Genomic DNA, 22,207 nt, shown 5'->3' with positions numbered 1-22,207 from the left:
GTCTTGCATCAAAGTGTTGAAGGAGTGGCGAGAGCATTTGTTAACCCAAATGATATCACAACAAACTCGTAATGACCGTACCTTGTGTTAAAAGCAGTTTTAAGGATATCTTCCTCCCTAATTCTTATTTGATAATATCCTGATCTGAGATCGATCTTTGAAAAGACCTTTGCTTCCTAGAGTTGGTCAAGTAATTTGTCTATCCTGGGAATTGGATATTTGTTTTTCATTGTCACCTGATTTAATCCATGATAATCAATACAAAGGCGGAGTATTCCGTCTTTCTTTTTTTGAAATAAAATCGGGGCTCCCCATGGTGAATTACTTGGCCGGATGTATCCTTGGTCTAATAGCTACTTGAGTTGTTCTTTTACCTCAATGGCTTTAGGAATTGACATTCAACAGGGCCATTCGTGCAAAACGGGGCATTGCTTATAATGAGTTGAATTTTGTGATCTACTTCCCTTACTAGTGGGAACATCTGCATATTCTTTTAGCCAAGATGGCTGATCCTTGACTTCACTATCCTGCTCGGCCTTGTTGAGTTTAATTAGATAGACATGTAATCCTTTCTTCAGTCCTTTTCCCATTTGAACGGCTTTAGCCAGATGAACCTTAGGGTTCCTTGCTTCTCTCTGAGTGGTTACTTATTCTCTCTTTGAGTTTTGGAATGTGATTTGGCCCTTTTCGCAATGGACATGGGAATTATATGGAATTAACTAATCCATACCTAGCAGACATTCATAAGCCGTGAGGTTCATAATTCGGAAGCTCATTTTGGAAGAATTGCCACATCCAAGCTAAATTCTACCTTGCTAGTTTGTTGTGTTGATAATTCAAAAGGATTTACCTTGATAATTTGTTGGTGTTTGAATTATTGAGAATTGGTGATTTGGACCCTTCTTATTGAGAGTGGCATGTACTCTGGCTCTTTCCATATCGGATTCCATTGTGGAATCTTTTTCATTATTGACCTCCTTAGGTTTATTCCAGCAACCTTTCCCCTGGCATCTTGGTTTTGCCCACGAAACTGACCTTACTTTAGGCACTACCTCTTGAAATGTCTTGGTTCGGTGTAGTAGAAGCACCTTGGAGCCTCATTGCTCTTTTCTGCGGATATGAAGTTTCCCATTGCATTTGATTTGGCTTTCTTCATCTTGTTTGGTTGGTACCGGCCTTGGGCCCTTTTTGCATAACCTTGGAAGTTGCCTTTACCCTGACTGTTTCTGTTTCAATCTTTTGTATTTCTTGGCCTTTGATCAATCTCTTGAACTATTGGAGTTGCTCGAATCAATGAATACTATAAATCCGATGGTTTCATTGATTCAAGATGCATATTCATAGGCAAATTTAGACCTTTGCAAAATTTGGATACTTGCTATGAAACATTGTTCATAGGTGCATATTTTTGAAGTGTTACAAATTTGGAGTAGTAAGCTTCTAGGCTTAAGGTTAACTGCTTTAGGTTGAAGAACTCGTTCATCTTCTAGGATTTATATGTGGGCGGAAGATATCTCCCATGCACAGCATCCTCAATCTTGTAGTTTGGTGATCATGGTTTGATTTGACGGTGCAGTCCATGTAGTAGTGAAATAGTCTTCCATAGATTCTATCCATGTTTCTACTTCAGTTGGAATGTCCCTCCCTTTACCATCAAACTTTGGTGGCTTGCTTGAGAAGAAATTTTTTCTCTTGAGCTTCTGTAATATTGAGCTTTGGGGTGACATTTTAGAAAATTATGCAATTTTTATGATCAATTTTGTCTCCAAGCATATTTAAAAAAGAGGATGTTAACTTGCTTAATCTACCTCATTAATTTAGAAAGGGAATTATGTACTACTTGGCCTTTTGTTAATGATGAGGGTTTACATTTCAAAAGAGAGTTTTAATTTTAATAAAAAAATCAAACGAATAATATCTTCCCACTATTCCTGATTATCAAGGAGACAAATGGGTGGACAAAAATCATTCTTTATGTCATATTATTATTGGAAAAGGTTTTTCTACCACAATCTAGGCATGGCATTGCGATACATCCATTGCATGATAATTAGGATTCTAGGAAAAGATATCCAAAAATCTATATTTTAGGGGAAGATTAGGTTATCCATCTTTATTGTAGTTTGGCAACTGGAGCATCCTAAAACCATGACTCGATATGCTGGTAGTACAACCTTTATAACCTCCTCATAGATGTATCGATTTAATTTGACCTATCACCCTCGAATGAAGATGTTTGAGTTTACTCTAGCCTCATAGAAGAGATAAATCTTGGCAACCTTAAGGGTTTTCATCCACTTTAGCCTCTTTAAATGATTCTGGAGATAAGCAAGAAGGTTTGCATCAATGTAACAATACCCTCTGCTTAACATCCATTGTCTTTTGTAATACAAGGGTGAAGGATTGTATATTTGATCTAATATTCGCATCATCTAGTTTCTCTAACTGAAACTAGGAGAGTGCATTGCTGACATAAATATAACTTGAAAAATCAAGAATCATTCCCAAGGTTTGTCTTTCTGTCAGAAATCAAGAATATATATTAACAAGAGAAGATTTTCATACTTAAGGGAAATATATTTTATGCTATATTTACTTGCGTCGTGTCGTATATAAATGTGCGCTTTGATACCAATTGTAACGTGTCCCCCCGAGCTTTCCTTGGCGATATGTTCTTAGTAGCCCATCAAGACATGTCCTAGAAAGCGCTTTCCTAGAAACCCTCAGAGTTTACTAACTAGGCTCGCTCGAGTCTACCCCGCAGTGGAAGTTGTGGCCGTTCCCACGAGGATTGACTTGATACTTTTTGGTCAAATTGACTAGTGTCAGTGGTTTGAAATTCCATCCCTTATAGAAATTGTTGACTGAAACAAGCTTACATTGCGTTAGGTTCAAAGACAATGGAAAACAAAGGGAAGTATGGCTCTTTGATCCCTTTTGCCCATGGTTCTAAAGTGATATGAGTCAGGCTTTCTGATCTCATTAAAAATGCTATTTTTATTTCTTCTTAGGAAAACTCTTGGCTTATCGAGACCACCCAACCATAGGTCTGGATATGTTGAGGGTCCATCCTCCTGCTTCCCTCGAGAGAGTATTTTTAATTACCTAATTACCTACCACTTTAGGTTCAACATATAAAAACAACTTCTTTGAATTATTTCCTAATACTAATTTGTTACACGTCTTTAATTCACAACACAAAAACAAAGTAAAGAAACCACCCCTTCTCAATAGGTTCCTTTAAGAAAATAAACTTTTTACAATGTTTTTTATTCTAACTAGGATGATGGCAGTTCGTAAGAACCTAAGGAGTTTATGATTAGAGTCCCCTGGTGTCCTCACCTCCTCCTACTGACTAGAGTTCCCTACGACAAGTCCTTTCGTATCATGATTGGTCTATACTCACTAATGCAAAATAAAAAAGAGAAAACCCCTTGGAGTAAGTTTTATTCACACTGGTCTTGGGGAGGTCTAGCGCCATCAAGAAAACTGCCTCAATCTCGATGTTCTATGCTCACTAGAATACTATCTAAGTTGATGATCTGTACTTGGTCATCTATCTCTTAGCCTGATGATTTTAGAAAAGATTAGTACCTAACTTGCAATCACAAACATCTTTATTCGAATGTATTATATATTTAAAAATTTATTTCTATGACAAATATTTTTCTTTCCAAAAATAATAGCATCAAGGCAAAACTTAGCGTAAGTGGCAATACCTTCCAATAGTCTTCTTGGATTTTCCCTTCCTTAAGATCTAGTTTGGACTAAACAACAATTCTATTCTTGATGGGAATAGCTCCCTTAGAGTTTTGTGGATCCTTGCTTGCGATAAAAAAAATCTTGGTTAGTTTAATTACAAAAATTATTCTTCGATAATTCCATCTCAAGGTCTTTTATATATTGAGAATTAGCGTCCGTCATTATCCATCAAATGTTTCTTTAGATCAACATAAATTTAAAATATTAAGTCTTTTAGTGACACAGTACCTTTCTTGTACTCACTTAGGTTCATCTTTTACAAACCCAAGTTACCCCTTTGAATTTGCGATTAAGAAATCCTTTAAAATATTATATGCAGGAAATGAATAAAATCCTATTTTATGAATGCGAATTTTGTTGCCAATTCATGGGATGATGACCTAATAACTACACTTATTATAAAAATATAGTACATGGGAATCCATGATGAGTGCTTGGTTGATGGTGTTCGTAGCTTTGTTTGTAATCCCAATACTCTTCATTCCATTTGTAGTGATTATATCCATAGTGTTATTGGCAGCTCTTGCCTCTACGACCTTCATAACTTTCTTCTTCGAGGCCATAGTCTTTAATTGTGAGATCATAGAGGGGATTTTTGGCAAGAGAGCTTGGGGTCATTGCAATCAGATTGATGGGAATTTGATTGATTTGGGGGGGGGGGGAGGGGGCGGGTTTTGGCGATCACTAGGAATTTGGGAAAATCGAGAAGAGACTTGATTCCCTAGGGAAGTAGGGTAGAAGGGATGGAGGATTCGATTTCAAGAGCTCGCGAGTATCCTCCTTGTCTTCATGAGGAGAATTTCCATCCTCACGCTTTTCTTGCCCCACTCCCTCTTGATCTATACTCCTTAGAAGGGCCTCTCCTTTCTTGCTCAAGCTGCCCTCCAATGGCTCCTAATGCCTCGTATTTATAGCTAAATCGAAGAAGAAGAAGGGTTGTGGCCAAGAAGAGGAGCTCTTTATGGAGGGTATCTTGGCAAATTAGTAATCTAGAAGCTTTCAAGATACAATCTAATGCTAGCGATTTGATCTTTAAGGTCGAGAGAGGCTGTCAGAGATGCCATGACTGATTTGCCTAGCTCTAGATGATCTTGCTTGAATCTAAGCCTCTCAATGAATTGAGAAGAGGGGAAGATTGCTGGAGTTATCTGTTGTGATACAGAAGGAGAATTCGGGTTTTTCTCTCAGTAAATTTAGGGACTCCAATTTGAAAGCATGAGGTGCCATTTTTTTTAAATTAAAAAAAGGGGGGAAGCCTGTCGTCATTGTTTTCCTCTTCTTTTTCATTCTCTTCATAAAATCTTTAAGCTTTAAAACTTAAAGCTTTGAGACTTGTCTTTCTTTGCTAATTTTCAAATCGGTTTTGATGCTAGGAGGCATATTCCATGGTGGATTCTGTGAGGTTTTTATTCCACGGCAGATTCTGTGAGGTTTTTATTCCACGGTGGATTCTGTGAGGTTTTTCAATGGATTCCATAAAACTATATTTATCTGATGGGCATCGTACACAAGGTGGATTCCTTGTGTGAGAAGTTGATGGGGACACCATTCCTTTTTGGGTATCATATTAATTTAATGTGTACGTGGGTGATTCCATAGCGGGTGATTTTGTAAAATACATTTTAAATTAATGGACGTTTATGAGTTTAGAGTGCACTCAAATTAAATTAAAGTTAGGACAGAGTTTCAACCTATTTTATTATTTTGTAGTTGAAGACTGCTAGGTATTCACTTTTATGGATTTTATCTTATTATTTTCTAACAATTGTGAATGCTTCAATTGATGTGTAGAGCAGGCAGTGATGGCATTGGGAAGCACTAGGCGATGACGTGCTTTCAAATTACCTAGAAGAATTATTATTTTTTGATGGGTGTACGTCTTATTACTAAAGGCATGGCATAAATATTTATTTAGGTGTGCTTATTTATTAAAGCACTTGACAAATATTTATTATTTTGTATGCACATAGGCGCTCGATTTAAATATTTCATTATTTGACATTGTATTTGGGCATAGCCCGATTTTTGGACACCCAAACACTTTACTCTTTATTTGGGCAAAAGAAAACAGAAAAGCCAAAAGCATGCTAATTGTAAATTGGGCTATTTTTGGGCTTGGAGATTAATAAATTTATAAATACATGCCTTGTGAAGCGCTCACACAAGGTATGGGGGGAGATTGCACCCAATTGGTCTTCTTGTCTCTTGTCGTGCAAAATCTCTTTTTGCCTTAATGAGATTTTGTAGAGTTCTTTGTTCTTAGAGGGACCTTTCGGCGTTCACTACGCATGCATACAACGTTTGATTTGCACACTAGGTTTGGTCAATTTTGACTTATGGCCCATGACTCGTGTTCGCGTGTGGTGAATTTTGTGATGAAGGATGGCTACAGTCCCTATCAACCCGTGAAAGTGTCGTGTTATGAACCTCGGACTATTTTACTTGAGACTTCCTCTATTTAATGGTTTAGAATTATTCAAGTCCAATTTGTGAGAAGTCGAGAAGATTGCAAATGAAGTCGGAATATCATACAAGTGTAGCTAGTATTTCTCCACATTAATATTTTCTACATTATTTTTCACTGTCGAGACCTAAAATGGGCCCACACTGGCTCTATGGTACTAGTTAGACCTCCATTATGCAGCCAAACCACCCCTCCACCTCGTGGCCAAGAGTGTCTAAGGGGTATACTACCCTAATCTCTAATGTAGAACTTCATGTTTGTATGGATTGTAATCCAATGGATAACCCTTCGCATGCTCCTTAGAGGGAGTCCCTACACATATTGATGTAATACACCATGTAAGCACAGAAAAAGGGAGCGCCTTGCATGATTGATTGCCGCCGCGGCCCAACTATGGCTCTCTTACACCTCGGGGATTGGCTCCAAGATGCACCATGAGCACATAAAGCACGTAGGACACATAATCATCTCTTTTAATCAATTGTTCTAAGAGATCTAATATATTTCTCATTGCACACTCCCCAAAGAAACGAACCACTAACCCTATAACTTAGGGTACCTCACACTCAACATAGGTTAATATTTGGAAAAACAATTGCTGTGCACCCAGGATGATAGCATGTGTTGCATGCAATGTAATTGTGTATGATTCATAATGCTCAAACATTTTTCCTTATTGACAAGCAACATTGTTAAGGTACAAAAATATTTCTTTTCATGCCTTTACTCTAAACGAGATTGCTACATAACCTGAGCTTGCTCGTGCTACTGAACTCTCTTAATTTTAAACCACATGTGCCTATATGCCATGTGTCAGAAAAGCATCATAATTCAGTATATTATCAGCCCTTAACACCCCCTTCTCCCTAAGATTGTGCATTTGATGGTAGGTTTAGAGAGTATTTTTATGTATTTTTTTTTCAAAAAAGAAGTAAATACCCACTTTAACATAAAGATAGGCTAAACCTCATCCCTCAACCTTATCATACATTCACAAGTACAAATGTGATTTTTTTCTATTTTTTGGATGCTAAAAACATATTTTTTCTATTTTCTCTATTATTTATTTATTTATTAATAAACATCAATTTTTTTTTTACTAATTTGGATTGATTATGCTTACTAAGAATTAATTCTATATCACATTCCATCCCATGCGACACCATATACATGACAAAACCCCAAAAACTCGTGATTTCCCTTAAAATTGCAATGTTATGGGTTTTGTGTGTTTATAAATAAATTATTAGATAACTGATTTTTCTTGATTTCCTTAACATTTTTTTATAGATCACAGCATTGACAACCAAATACAACCATTTCCAATCATTTACCACCAAAATAGAATTTATCATAAAATGATTAAATTTACGACCTACTCATAAAACCACACCTTATATCGTATGCATCTCGTGATTGGAGGCCCACTGATACTTCCCAATAGCTATTGATGCTCTTTCCAACCTCGATCTACACTCCTTCATACTCCATCATCATCCCACGATCAAAATCTCGCATCTCAGCCAACTCCCTTCTCTCATAGAATCAATAATGGAAACACACAATAAGAGGAGAGAGGACAGAGGAGAGAGAAATACTAGAATTTGATCTTTCCATTTACTGCATCATTTTTTGTATGGATTGAAGCGATTGGAAGCATGAAAATGGTTCATCTTGCTGCCCTCTACATTCCTCCTGATGCCAAGAGGTACGAAATCCATTTTTTTAATGCAAAAATGGGGTGTCGAAAAAAATGGCACCCCTCCCAATGTTGTTCAATTTTTTGGGCTTTTAGCCCCTTTATTAGTCATTAAGCTTTAATCCTAAAATAACTAGTTCAAATTTTGGGTTTTCACAGTGCATGCAAGTGGTTTTTTGCTAAACGGAGGCCCAAATGAACTCCGATTCGAGATCCAACTTGGCAGGAAGCTTCATAGCATCTAAATCTATCAAGCTAGTGTTTATCGTGCACTCTTCGACTCTCGAATCACATAGCTTCTTTATAATGTAAAACCTTGTGGGGATTAAATGGGGGTCAAACATACTCCGATCAATGAACCAAGACTTGTGTTGTGTTCCTTGCATCAAACTCTATTTATAAAAACTCTAGCTGATCTCTCTTAAAGTATTTATTATTATTCTCTTATTTTGAGTTATCTCTTTCTCTCTCTCTCATATTTTTTTAATTCTCTCATTTCAATCTCTTTCTTTTTCTTATTTTCTCTGAGAGAGAGAGAGAGAGAGAGAGAGAGAGAGAGAGAGAGAGAGAGAGAGAGAGAGAGAGAGAGAGAGAGAGAGAGAGAGAGAGATGTGATGCACTTGCACTCGTTCTTCACTCACTCAACATAGCATAGAAAGGTAACATGATATGTGAGAGCAAGGTATACTCTTGTATTATTCAATAAAAGAAATGATACAACATAGGCACATCCTAAGACTACACCCTCATGACGCTGCACATATGAGGGTTCACCAACATTGGGTATAGAGAATCACACGTAGAGTGGAAACCAAGCATAGTCACTACTACTCCCTATATAGGTGTTTGCAATGCCATGGTGTAGCTACAAAGCACTTACACTCACCCCTACTTACTTGGATTACTGTCCTCAGCAATTTGAGGGTAGAGGTTATTTGACTCATCTGAGGTCTTAATGCAGCTTCTTCTAACAAGCTGGCCAGTGTCTGTTGGGACTTGACATATTAGCGGGGTCTTAATGTAGTCTTTACTATCAAACTGGTCAGTGTCTACAGCACTAGGACTTGGGGGTCTTAACACAACTTTTTCTATCAAGTTGATCACTGTCTACCCATCTAGACTGTTTGGGCGCTTTGGTTTATTCTGGCTACCATGCAAATCCACCCTCAACTCAATTACATTTAAGGAGTGGAGGTGTTACTGGCCCTATTATAAGTTCCGTGGATAACTCAAGGGGCATTGGAAGAATTGTTGGGATTCTCCTTGAGCCAGATGGTGAAGACGTCATTGCCACGTTTGCACACCTCCACTTCCAAAATCCAAGTGGCTTCTTTGAGAGGGTGTCCTTTCCACTTGGTGAAGTAATCACATACCATTTGTATTCCTGGTGCCGAAGGAATGCTTTTACTTTGAAGGGGCCATTGGAGTGAAGCAGTGCAATGTGCCACCCCCATTGGTTGTTGGGATAGAAACCTACACAAACGATCGGCATGAAATGCATTATGGACATAAAGGCTTTCTTGCAAGTTGAGCTTGTATGTGACTTCATTCAACACTTGAGTGATGTGGTAAGGTCCATATTAGCGGTGATTGAATTTGGGGCTCATATTTTTTTGGAGGGACATATGCTTGGAGCTTATGAGGACCATGTCTCCTTTGGTAAAGAGTATTGCCTTTCACTTCTTGTGTTGGCCTATTCTGTTATGCTGATTTTGCTTTGTTCTAGACTCTACTTAGCTATGGCATTGGGGTCTCTCCATTACTTTAAGAATTCTTCTAATCATAATCTTCATCCTTGGTAGCTCTCAAGGCTAAGGCAAGGGGTGTGATGACTTCTCTTCCTATAGCTAACTCAAAGGGTGTATAGCTTGTGATGGAGTGGATTGAGCTGTTGTAGTGAAACTCAAGCACATCGAGGTACAATGCCCAATCTTTTTGGTCCACCCCGAGCATAGCTCTTGAGATAGTCTTCAATGACTTGGTTGAATCTCTCTGTTTGCCCATTTGTCTCAGGGTGAAAGGAGGATGAGAATCACAACTGTGTTTCCAGAGACTTAAAGAGTTCCTTCCACATGTCACTCATGAATCTTCCATCTCTATCTGACACTATGGCTAAGGGTAAGCCATGCAACTTGAAAGCATGCATGAAGAAGAGGTGGGCTACTTCCTTGGCATTCAATGGTGGCTTAGTAGGTATGAAGTGAGCTTGCTTTAAGAAATAGTCCACCACTACAAAGATGATGGTGTAACCATGGAATTTGGGGAGCTCCACAATGAAATCCATGCTAATGACAACCCATGGTCAGCTAGGTACTAGCATTGGTTGAAGTAATCCTTGGTGCCTTCATAAGTTGGCAAGTAAGAGATGGCTTGATGTAGTCTATGACTTCCTCCTTCATGTTTGGCCAAAAGAATTGCTTTCTAAGTGCTTCAAGTGTCTTACTTTGTCCCTTATGCCCACCTAATTTTCCACCATGCACTTCATGTAAAATGACATTCTTCAATTCCGCACTATTGACAATGTACAAGCTCTTCTCTACAAACATAATTCCCTCTTCTAGGGTATACATGCCATGTGATGTCTTGTCAGTGTTCACCTATTCTATAATCTTATGTACATCTTGGTCATAAGCTATGGGATGGCCCTCTTGCACCACAACTCTCCCAATACCGTAATTGGATGCATTTGTGGAGATCTCAAAGGGCTTTGTGAATTTGGGTACTTTGAGGGAAAATGGTTTGACTCATACATTTCTTCATCAGCTCAAAGCGGTCTACTGCTCGCTTCCCCATGTGAAATTGTTATCTCCTTTGGTGAGGTGGGATAGTGGTGTGGTGACGAAGCTATAATCCTTGATGAATATTCTACAAAACACCGTGAAGCCTAGGAATTCTTGCACTTCCCTCACGATCTTTAACATAGCCAATTCTTTACAGTTTCTACATTCTTGGGGTCTACTTTGATCTCAGCCTCGACCACTACAATGAACCCTAGGAACTGTAATTCCTTCACTACAAACTCACATATTTTGGGCTTGGCATATAGTTTGTGTTGTCTCAAGTTCTCAAAAACTAGGGGTAAGTGTCTCTTGTGTTCCTCTAGAGTTTTACTATACACTAGGAGATCATCGATGTAGATAATGATGAAGACATCTATTTTGGGCCGGAAGACTCCATCCATTAGCCACAAAAAGTTCCCGGCCCATTACTTAATCGAAAGCCTAAGGCTAGCCATTCAAAGCTTCCATATTGGGTACGAAAGGCTATTTTGGGAATATCTTCTTCTGTTATATACAAATCTAATGGTACCCTGATCTAAGGTCTATACAGCTGAAGTATTTGGCTCCATGTAGCCTATCTAATAGGTCTTCAACTAGGGGCATGGGATACTTGTTCTTTATGGTGATCTTTCTAAGGGCCCTATAGTCTATACATAGTCGCAGTCCCCCATCCTTCTTCTTGACAAACATCACTGGGGAACTGAAGGGGGATTTGTTAGGTTGCATGAAACCTTGCTCTTCCAATTCATGTAACTATTTCTTCAACTCCATGAGTTCAGTGTAATTCGTACAATAAGGGGCTCTAGCTAGTGGGAGTACCCTAGGATGAGCTTGATCTTGTGATTCACGTCTCTTTTGGGTGGTAGGCCCTTGGGTAGTTATGTTGGCATCACATCCTTCAACTCCTCAAGTATTTCTGCCACTTTTATATTACCAACTTGGAGTTTGGGCTTCTTGGCGACCTCCTACTCAATGGGCTGAATCATGCATAAATACACCATGTCCCCCTCCTTTACTGTGACTTCTCTACTTGCTTAGCATTGCTGGTCATGATGTGAGGCCTAATATGGGTAACCTGGAAAGGTGGTGCTTAGATTGGTACTCGGTTGGTTAATACCTCATTTTGCCATTTGGCATGAGACTCTAGGCTTGTTCTCCTTCATTTGAACTTCGATTGATGTCCTACCTGGTAGTTGCATTCTCTCATAGGGTACTCTAACGCCCTCTCCTTGCACGTCCAACATCATCTCATTAACTCCCTTCCCAAACAAACACTACAATGACATACTTGTCATAGAATTCCAGACCTAAGATGACCTCAAAATCGTCGATGGGAATGACTAAGAGGTTGAGTTTAGCTTTCCATTTCCCTGCCTCTACTTGCACTGCAAAGACTTGTTTAACCTCCTTGGCTTCTCCTTGTGCAAAAGTTATTGTTAATCCTTCTGGGATCTTAGATAATTTGAGCCCATGTTTGGCTACATAGTATGGGGCGATGAAGTTGTGGATGGCTCGTGTGTCTACCATGATGGCTTGATCCCCTTCACTCACTCTACCCTTGAGGTATAAGTGTTGGATTGCTGCTACACGAATCGCCATGAAAGGTGAGAAGGATCGAAGCTTGCACATGAGAGCTATGGCGGGAGAGTAAGAGCAAGAGAGAGAGAGTCTCACAATGTGGGAACTCCAATAGTCACAATGTGTGACTAGCCTTCCCTTTTATTCATCTGTCACTAAAAGAATAAAGAATAAAGTGACAAAGATGACAGGGTGCTTGCCGCTTGCAATTTACAGGCACGGGTAGTGTTAGTGTAGTAATACACATGCGGCTAGATGGAGGTGCCTTTACACCATATAACCTTCCACTTAAAGGCGAATTTGTCCTAGTGAGGAGTGGAAAAGAGAAAGGAAAGATAGTACAACATGTACACATGTACAACAGGATGAGGAAAGATGTCATCTCATCCCACGCCCATCAATCTCCTGAGGAAGGCAAAGCGCTCTTTGTAGAGAGACTTTTGGTGAGTAAATTTGCAGGATTCTGGTTAGTCAAGATCTTGACAAGGTCAATAGACTTGTCCTCATCAACGACCCCACGTATGAAGTGATATCTCACCTCAATGTATTTCATCTTTGTATGGAAGACTAGATTCTTGGCTAATTGAATAGCACTCATAGAATCTGAACGCAATGTAGGGATAGCATCAATACCAAGGTCATGAACCAAATGACCTAACCATATGGCCTCCTTGCAAGCCTCAGTGGTTGCAACATACTTGGCCTCAGTGGTGGAAAGAGCCATACACTTTTGCAACTTGGACATCTAAGAGACAACACCTCCAACATAGGTGAACACATAGTCAGAAGTGGACTTTCTACCATCTGGATGTCCTCATAATCAGAGTTAGTATACCCCACGACTCCTGCATCTTGGTTGTCATAGCATATGCACATATCTACAGTGCCCTTCAAGTACCTCATGATACCCTTCACAGCATCCCAATGCTTCTTGCCAGGTGTAGCTATATAGCGTGCCACAACACCAACTGCAAAGGCAATATCTAGATGAGTGGCTATCATGGCATACATAAGACTGCCCACTGTGGATGCATAGGGAATCTTGGCCATCTCGGCCCTCTGCTCGTCTATCTGCAGACAATCAACTTGTGATACCTTTACATAAGAAGGCAATGGAAAGCCAATAAGTTTCATGTCCTACATGCAAAAGAGCTCAAGGACTTTATGAATGTACTCCCTGTGTGACAAGTAGAGGAGTCCTTGATGCCTGTAGCGTCTAATGTGCATACCAAGTATGTGAGAGGCCTTTGTCCCAGATACTTCATCTCAAAGCTCTTCTTGAGATGAGCCTTAAGAGCATCTAGCTCATCATGATCTTTCCCCGCTAATAGCATGTCATCCATATAGAGTACCAAAATAAGCAAATATCCATCACGGGCTTTCTTCATGTACAAGCGCGGATCCATAGCACTATGGTTGTAGCCCTGTGACTACATAAAAGCATCAAACTTATGGTACCATTCCCTAAGTGTTTGCTTCAATCCATAAAGACTTTTCTTCAACCTACACACTAGGTGCTCCGTGCCGGGCTCTACAAAGCCCTTAGGCTACTCCATGTAAATCTCATCATGCAAATCTCCATGTAAAAATGCTATCTTGACATCCATTTGATACAAGTCCAAGTCAAACTGCACGACTAAGGCTAAAACCAAGCGGAGGGTGGTCATCTTAGCCACAGGAGAAAAGACTTCATCAAAGTCAAATCCATGCTCGTGTTTAAAACCCTTAGCAACAAGTCTTGTCTTATAAGCCAGCTTGTTGTGTCCAAGGGTAGTCTCCAACTTGTACACTCATTTGCATGGCAGATCCTTCTTGCCACTAGGCAAGGAAACCAAATCCTAAGTCTCATTCTTATGCAAGGATTCTATCTCATACTGCATAGCCTTCTCCCAGGAGTGACTGCCACCCCTGCGCATAGCCTCATCTCATAAGTGAAAGGCTCCCCTGCATCTGTAACCAAGACATAATGCATCGAGAATTGAAATCTGTTAGGGGGTGTCTATCTCTAGTAGAACACCACACTACAAGCTCTGCTGCCTACCCAATATTCTTTCCGATACCTTGGCCATGAGTACCTACTGTTGGTGCATGCTGTCCAACTAGCTGTACGGGAGCTCGTGGCTCATCTTGAAATATAACCCTGAGTATCTCCACTATCTTCTCAGGCTACCTATACATCTTGTCTTCATGGAAGACTACATCATGGTGGCTGCGCAGATGGCTTTCTGTACCTGTGGATCCCATACATGGTAACCCATCTCTCCCACATCTCCATAGCCAAGGAATATGCATTTAACCGTTCTACTTCACAAGGGAAGCGTGGACAAGTCATCCCTAACATCAATCTAATCCCCACCTAAGAAAGATAAGTGAGGTTAACACTACACTTGGTTCAAAGAGAGTGTGGTGCGCAGATCGGATGCAGATAGCTCACGTGGTGAATCCCAGAAGGTCCCCAAGAACAAAGTACTCTACTTTTTAGCATAAAAACCCATGTAAAAGCAAGCACGACATGAGACAAGAGACAAATTGGGTTCAATCTCCCCCATGCCTTGTGTGAGCGCTTCACAAAAGCATGTATTTAATGTATATTTCCAATCTTTATGCTCAAAAATAGCCCAATTACAAAAATATGACAAGCTTTTAGCTTTTGAGTTGCTTTCTACCAAAAATAGGAAAATAAAGCTAATGGACGGTGCCCATAGTGTCTGGCACGCCCAATCTCAATGTCCAAATAGAAATAACATATCCAGGCGCATAAGCGCATACAAAATAATAATAAATAATCAATGTCTCTATAGACATAACAGAATATAGGCGTGGCGCCTATCAAAATATAGTCCAAAGGTCGAAAACCCGCTAGACTCCAATGCTTTCCTCCGCCACTGCTGCTATCTCTACACATCAACTGAAGCATTCACAATCGTTAGTAAAATAACACAATTAAACCGACAAAAGTGAATACCTAGCAGTCTTCAGCTACATAAATAAATCAACTGGTTAGAAATAAATCCTAACCTTAATTTATTATGAGTGCGCACTCTAAACTCATAAACGTTTATTAATTTAATATGCATTTTGCGGAATCACCCGCTATGGAATCACCCATGTACACACTAAATTAATGAAACGCCCGAAAAGGACAGGCGTCCCCATCAACTTCTCGCACAAAGAATCCTCTTTGCGTATGAGCCCCGGTCATCTAAGTTTACGGAATCCACCGTAAAACCTCACGGAATCCACCGTGGAATATGCCTCCTGGCATCATACCCCCGGAGTGGGATAGCAATTGACCTCAATTGCTATTAGCTCAATGTGGAGCTAACAGAGTGGGGAAAGCATTTAGGTCTCTAGCGTGCATCCATTGTGCTTCCTCTACAGGATGGTTCTTAAATTTTACTAGATATCTAGAGTACCTCCGGCCAGTTCTAGTGGTCATGTAGTCAGTGTCTATAATGGCTTCTGGTTCAAGTATTTCAGTCTCTTCTTCTAGTAAAGGTGGGTTTTCATAGACAGGGTGGATAGGTAATTGTCCTCTAAATGGTCTCAATAAACTAATATGAAATGTATTATGAATTTTCCAATGTGATGGCAGTTCTAACTTGAATGCATTGTCATTAATCTTATGAATGATTCTAAATGGTCCGTAGAATCTAGGAGCTAATTTGACAACTGGATGTCGATCTACACTTTGCAGTCTACGCTTTTCTATTCTAAGCCAAACATAATCATCAACTTTGAAATGCATGGCTTGTCTTTTCTTGTTGGCTTGTTTGGTATATGATTGTTTGGCTTTAGCAATCATATCCTTTACTTCATCAAAAATAGTGTTATGCATAACAGCAATATCATCGGCACTTTGTATTTTATTAGACAAAGAAGCAACAGGTGTAGATAATCTATATCCATAAATAACTTCAAAAGGTGCTTTCTTTGTAGATGTGTGCGGTGTATTATTGTAAGCAAACTGTAATAAATGCAAATGAGTATCCCATGTCTGAGGTTTAGAGATAGTGTATGCACGTAAAAGATCTAGAATAGTGCTATTTGTGGCTTCTGTTTGTCCATTTGTTTCTGGATGAAATGCAGATGAAAAATCAATCTTTGTGCCTAGATTTGCAAACAGTGTAATCCAAAAATTATTACAAAATCTAGAATCTCTATCTGAAATAATCACTTTCGGCAATCTATGGTTAGTAAAAACAGTTTTCAAAAATAACTGTGCTGCTTGTGATGCTGTTAAAGTTTTCTTACATGCAATGAAATATGCTTGCTTACTAAATCTATCTACAATTGTCCAAATCATGTCATGGTTAGATTTAGTATTTGGTAAGCCAGTAATGAAATCCATAGATATATGTTCCCAAGGTTTAGATGGAATAGATAAAGGCATTAATAATCCATATTGTTTACCATGATGTCTTTTTATTCTTTGACAAATCAAACATTCTGAAACGAAATTAGATACATCTGCATCCATATGCGGCCAATAAAAATCTTCAGTTAACATGCGTAATGTAGAAATGATACCTCTATGACCTTGATATGGAGGACAATGAATTTCATTTAAAACAAAAGATCGGAATGGAATAGTAACACACAGTCTCTTTTCAAAGAACATGAATCCATCATTATATGACAATGAATCAACAGGAATGAAATTATTTTGAACTAATTTTTGCCAATCAGAATGAAAAGTAATATCCTGGTGATATGTGTCTTTCATAGCAATCAAAGAATCAAAAGATATTATAGAAATGTTATGAATTGCAGGTCTTCTACTCAATGCATCAGCAACTACATTTTCTTTTCCAGGTTGGTATTGAATGATAGGATGGAAACTTTGAATGAATGAAGCCCATTTGATATGACGGTCAGAAATTTGGGGTTGGCTAAGTAGATGTCTAATACTTTGCTGGTCGGTCTTTATCATGAATTCTGAACCCATTAAGTAATGCTTCCATTGTTTTAATGCTTGGACAACTGCTAAGAGTTCCTTGTCATAAGTGGAATATTTAAGTTCAGAGGGTTTCAGCTTAGAACTAGAATATGCTATTGGATGGTTGTCTTGCATAAGCACGGCTCCTATTCCTGATCCGCTAGCATCGGTCACAACTAGAAAGAATGGTCTGTTAAAGTCAGGTAATTGTAGAACAGGGGCATTGGTCAATGCACGTTTGAGTAAATCAAAGGATTTCTGCTGGTTTTCAGTCCATTGATAAACAATGCCTTTCTTAAGAAGTTTGGTCAGTGGTAAAGCAAGTAATGAGAAATTACGTACAAACTTCCTATAGAAACTAGCAAGACCAAGGAATGAGCGTAATTCATGTACATTTTTAGGAATAGGCCAATGCAATATTGCATCAATTTTCTTAGGATCAACTTTTATTCCTTCTTTTGATACAATATGACCTAGATATTCTATTTCTGTCTTAAAGAATTCACTCTTGTCAGGATTTGCAAACAATTGATTTTCTTTCAGTAATTGAAAAACTAATGATAAATGCTCATAATGCTCTTTTTCACTTTGACTAAACACTAAAATATCATCAAAGAAAACAATCACACAATATTGATATTTTAGAAAAATACGGTTCATCATTCTACTGAAAGTGGCAGGTGCATTAGTTAATCCAAATGGCATAACTAAGAATTCGTAATGGCCAAACTGTGTCCTGAATGCAGTCTTAAATATATCGGATCTATCTAACCTCACTTGATGATATCCAGACTTAAGGTCAATTTTACTAAATATAGAAGATCCTTGCAGTTTGTCCATAAGGTCGTCAACTCTAGGTATGGGATACCTATTCTTTACAGTGATCTTGTTTAATGCTCGGTAGTCAATACACATCCGATAAGTATTATTCTTTTTCTTGACTAGGAGCACAGGTGCACCGAATGGAGAACTGCTAGGGCGGATTAAACGTCTATTGAGTAATTCTTCAACTTGAGTCTGGATTTCTTTTTGCTCTATTTGATTGTGCCTATATGGGGCTTTGCAAGGTGGTTGTGTGCCAGGTATTAGGTCAATTTTATGGTCTTCTGGACGTGATGGAGGTAAACCTGGTGGTAAGTCTTCTGCAAAACAATCCTTAAAATATGCGAGAAATTCCTTATGCTTAGGGTGCATATGATTTTCTTTTGCGTGCAATTCATTCACCCAAATGAGATATGATTTAGTGTTCTTGCGTAGTGCACGTTTTGCTTGAGTATGCGAAAGCAGTGGAAACATATGAGATGCATGCATACCAAATAATGTAATAGATTTTCCTTGAAAATTTATATGCATTGTGTGTGTGGAATAATCTATATTGGGATTATGTTGGTGTCTCCATGGCATTCCTAGAATAATGTCGCTAGACTGTAATGGGACAACTAAGAAATTTCTTCTTTCAATATATGGACCAATTTGAATTTCTAAATCTTGAACTTCTTGTGTGCCATTGTACCTAGTACCTAAAAATGCAGCTTTTATGCGATAGTGCGTAGGTACTGTATGCAGTTTCAATTCCTTTACCAATTTTGCTGAAATAAAGTCATGGGTACTACCGTCATCATGCAATATAGTTCTTTCTTTTCCATGCACCATACATTTCATAGTCAACAATGAATGTAAAGTAGGCATACCTGGTAAAGTGTCGGAAGTAGTAGTAGGATCATCTTCTTCTTCAGTGAAATCTGGCATATCCTCATGCTCTTCTTCGTCCATAGCTCCAAGGTAGTTGATATGTGCTGATGGCTTCTTTGAATGACAATTTGCTGCGAGATGCCCTGGCTGGTGACACTTGTAGCATACGATGGGCTTGGCTTTGGTTACATTATTTGCAATGGCTGGGAGTCTGGGTATATTTGGATTTGTTTGTTGAATAGGCTTAGGATTTGGATTGACAGTGGATGGTAATGCAGGTGGTTTAGGCCAATTCTTGCGGAAAGATGGTGATGAAAAATGACCTGGATTAAATCTTCTGAAATTGGAATTGAATTGTTTAGATCCATAATTACCGTTTGCTTGGAATGGCTGTGGTCGTCGATCTCTTCCACGTAACTTATCTTCAGTGTCGTGTGCTAAGGAGATAGCATCTTCAAGGGTAGCAAGCCTGAACATATTCACCTCAGCGTAGTAATGTCCAAGAAGTCCAGACATATACTTCCGCTTATGTGTCGTCTCTGGTACGTCTTCAAGCATGCGTAGCTGTAGGAGTGCATTCCAAAAACGCTCTGTATACTGTGGAATAGGCTCACGATCGCGCTATTGAAGTAAATCCCATTGCTTGATTGCCTTCTCATGAAATTGCGGTGGAAGGAAATTTTGCATGAACTTCTTCTTAAAATCTTCCCATGTAGCAGGACATTCTATACTCTTGCGGACTACAGTCCACCAAAGTGATGCTCTATCTATCAGATGATTAGTAACACACTTGATTTTATCTTTCTCGGGATAAGTTTCCTCATGGAAATAGTCATCAAATTGGCTAATGAATGATAAAACAGTCTTTCCTTCTCTTATGCCATTGAAAGTGCGAAACTTGAAACTTCGTTTACTTATCTTGGATTCCTTGCGAATGGTTTGTGCTTCAAGAGTGGCGTCGATGGTACGGCGAATCAGATCTTCAGCTTGAGGTTCTTCTTTATCAGTGGATGCTCCTTGTAGCTTTGTCAATTGCGCTTGCAAGGCTTGCCTAGCTCTTCGCTCTTCTTCCAATTGCAGCATGATAAGATCCAGCTTTTGTTCCATGGTAGGCTCGGGTAGATCGTCTTCAGCCATAGGATCATCCATATGTGGGGTAGTCATCCTGTAAAACTCAACAAACCTTTCTCACTCAAAATCAGTTAGCGGGATGAGCGTAGCTCAAATTTGGGGTTACAAGGCTATGTATTTTTGGGTATTTTCTTCTTTAATTTTCAGAAATTCTGAAATATTTCTGTCTCCGTTTGCTGAAAGTACTTCAACGAACTTGCAAATAGGTAAAACAGCTTGCTGCGAACAACTTTCCAGTTCAGAGTTTTTGCATACGAACAAGTCTTCTATGAGTTTTAAGCACTAGTCAGTTCTGATTTAGTCTGACTTGCAGAGTTGCAGACTTAACAGACTTGCAAGGTTGTTGACTTGCTGAACTTAGGCCGACTTGCAGAACTTGCAGGACTTGATTCCAAGTGACTTACTGAACTTGACTTCTGGAGCGCAGGACCCGGAGTTTACAGACTTGTTTGCCTTAACTGACTTGTAGAGTTTGAAGTAACTTAAGCTTAATGAATTAAGCTTAAGCTTAATAAGCTTAAGAAGGAGAAAACAGGCCGCCGTTTTTTTCGTGAAGGGGGGGGGGGGAGGCGTTTTTCTCCACGCGGATTTTTCGGAGCCTTCTCTTGCCAGTCGTTTTGACGATTTGAAGCTTATAAAGCTTCTTAAGCTTAAGACTAAGCTTTAAGGTAATAACAAACTTGATTATGAAAGATCTTATCTCTGTTTGCAACGACTTGATGAAGAGAATTGATGAGTGGTCCTCCGCCGACAGAGCCTGGTCCTTCGCGATCTGACAGTGGAAATAGGGGTTCTTGATCGCCAGAAGTCTGCGTGTATCGACGGTTCGCGACGAGATTGACTGTAGAGGCCATTTGTTCCTGGAGCTCTGCCTTCGCCCGAGATTGGTAGCGATTGGAAGCCCTTGATCTCTGCTCCGCTCTGATACCACTGGTGCGCAGATCGGACGCAGATAGCTCACGTGGTGAATCCCAGAAGGTCCCCAAGAACAAAGTACTCTACTTTTTAGCACAAAAACCCATGTAAAAGCAAGCACGACATGAGACAAGAGACAAATTGGGTTCAATCTCCCCCATGCCTTGTGTGAGCACTTCACAAAAGCATGCATTTAATGTATATTTCCAATCTTTATGCTCAAAAATAGCCCAATTACAAAAATATGACAAGCTTTTAGCTTTTGAGTTGCTTTCTACCAAAAATAGGAAAATAAAGCTAATGGACGGTGCCCATAGTGTCTGGCACGCCCAATCTCAACGTCCAAATAGAAATAACATATCCAGGCGCGTAAGCGCATACAAAATAATAATAAATAATCAATGTCTCTATAGACATAACAGAATATAGGCGTGGCGCCTATCAAAATATAGTCCAAAGGTCGAAAACCCGCTAGACTCCAATGCTTTCCTCCGCCACTGCTGCTATCTCTACACATCAACTGAAGCATTCACAATCGTTAGTAAAATAACACAATTAAACCCACAAAAGTGAATACCTAGCAGTCTTCAGCTACATAAATAAATCAACTGGTTAGAAATAAATCCTAACCTTAATTTATTACGAGTGCGCACTCTAAACTCATAAACGTTTATTAATTTAATATGCATTTTGCGGAATCACCCGCTATGGAATCACCCATGTACACACTAAATTAATGAAACGCCCGAAAAGGACAGGCATCCCCATCAACTTCTCGCACAAAGAATCCTCTTTGCGTATGAGCCCCGGTCATCTAAGTTTACGGAATCCACCGTAAAACCTCACGGAATCCACCGTGGAATATGCCTCCTGGCATCAGAGTGAGAGATGAGGGAGAGTGTAACTCGATTCCCCTACCCATAAGGTAAAGTCTCAGCTTTGGCCCCTTAAACTTGGTAACTAATCCTATCGATATTGGGAGTGTCACAATTTAATCAGCTATATCTAGTGTTGATGACTTATCAGGTCCACCCAGCCATAGGTGTTCGATCGTCAAGATCGACTTTTCTCGATTGGATTTGCTTTAGTTTTCTAATTAGCAATGCATACTACTACGCTATTCGGACATATTAAAAAAACATATTTTTTAAATTATTCAGTTAAATTGGGTTCATTAAACTCAATCTTTAGCAAATAACAAACAATTTGGAGGAGATGGAGACGGAGAGAAAATTATAAACATTTTG

Source organism: Lygodium microphyllum, chromosome 14 (genome assembly GCF_053477565.2).
Source record: "Lygodium microphyllum isolate KBCC chromosome 14, Lygodium_microphyllum_v1.1.10, whole genome shotgun sequence".
Classification (NCBI taxonomy): Eukaryota; Viridiplantae; Streptophyta; class Polypodiopsida; order Schizaeales; family Lygodiaceae; genus Lygodium; species Lygodium microphyllum.
Note: the sequence above shows the minus strand (reverse complement) of the source record.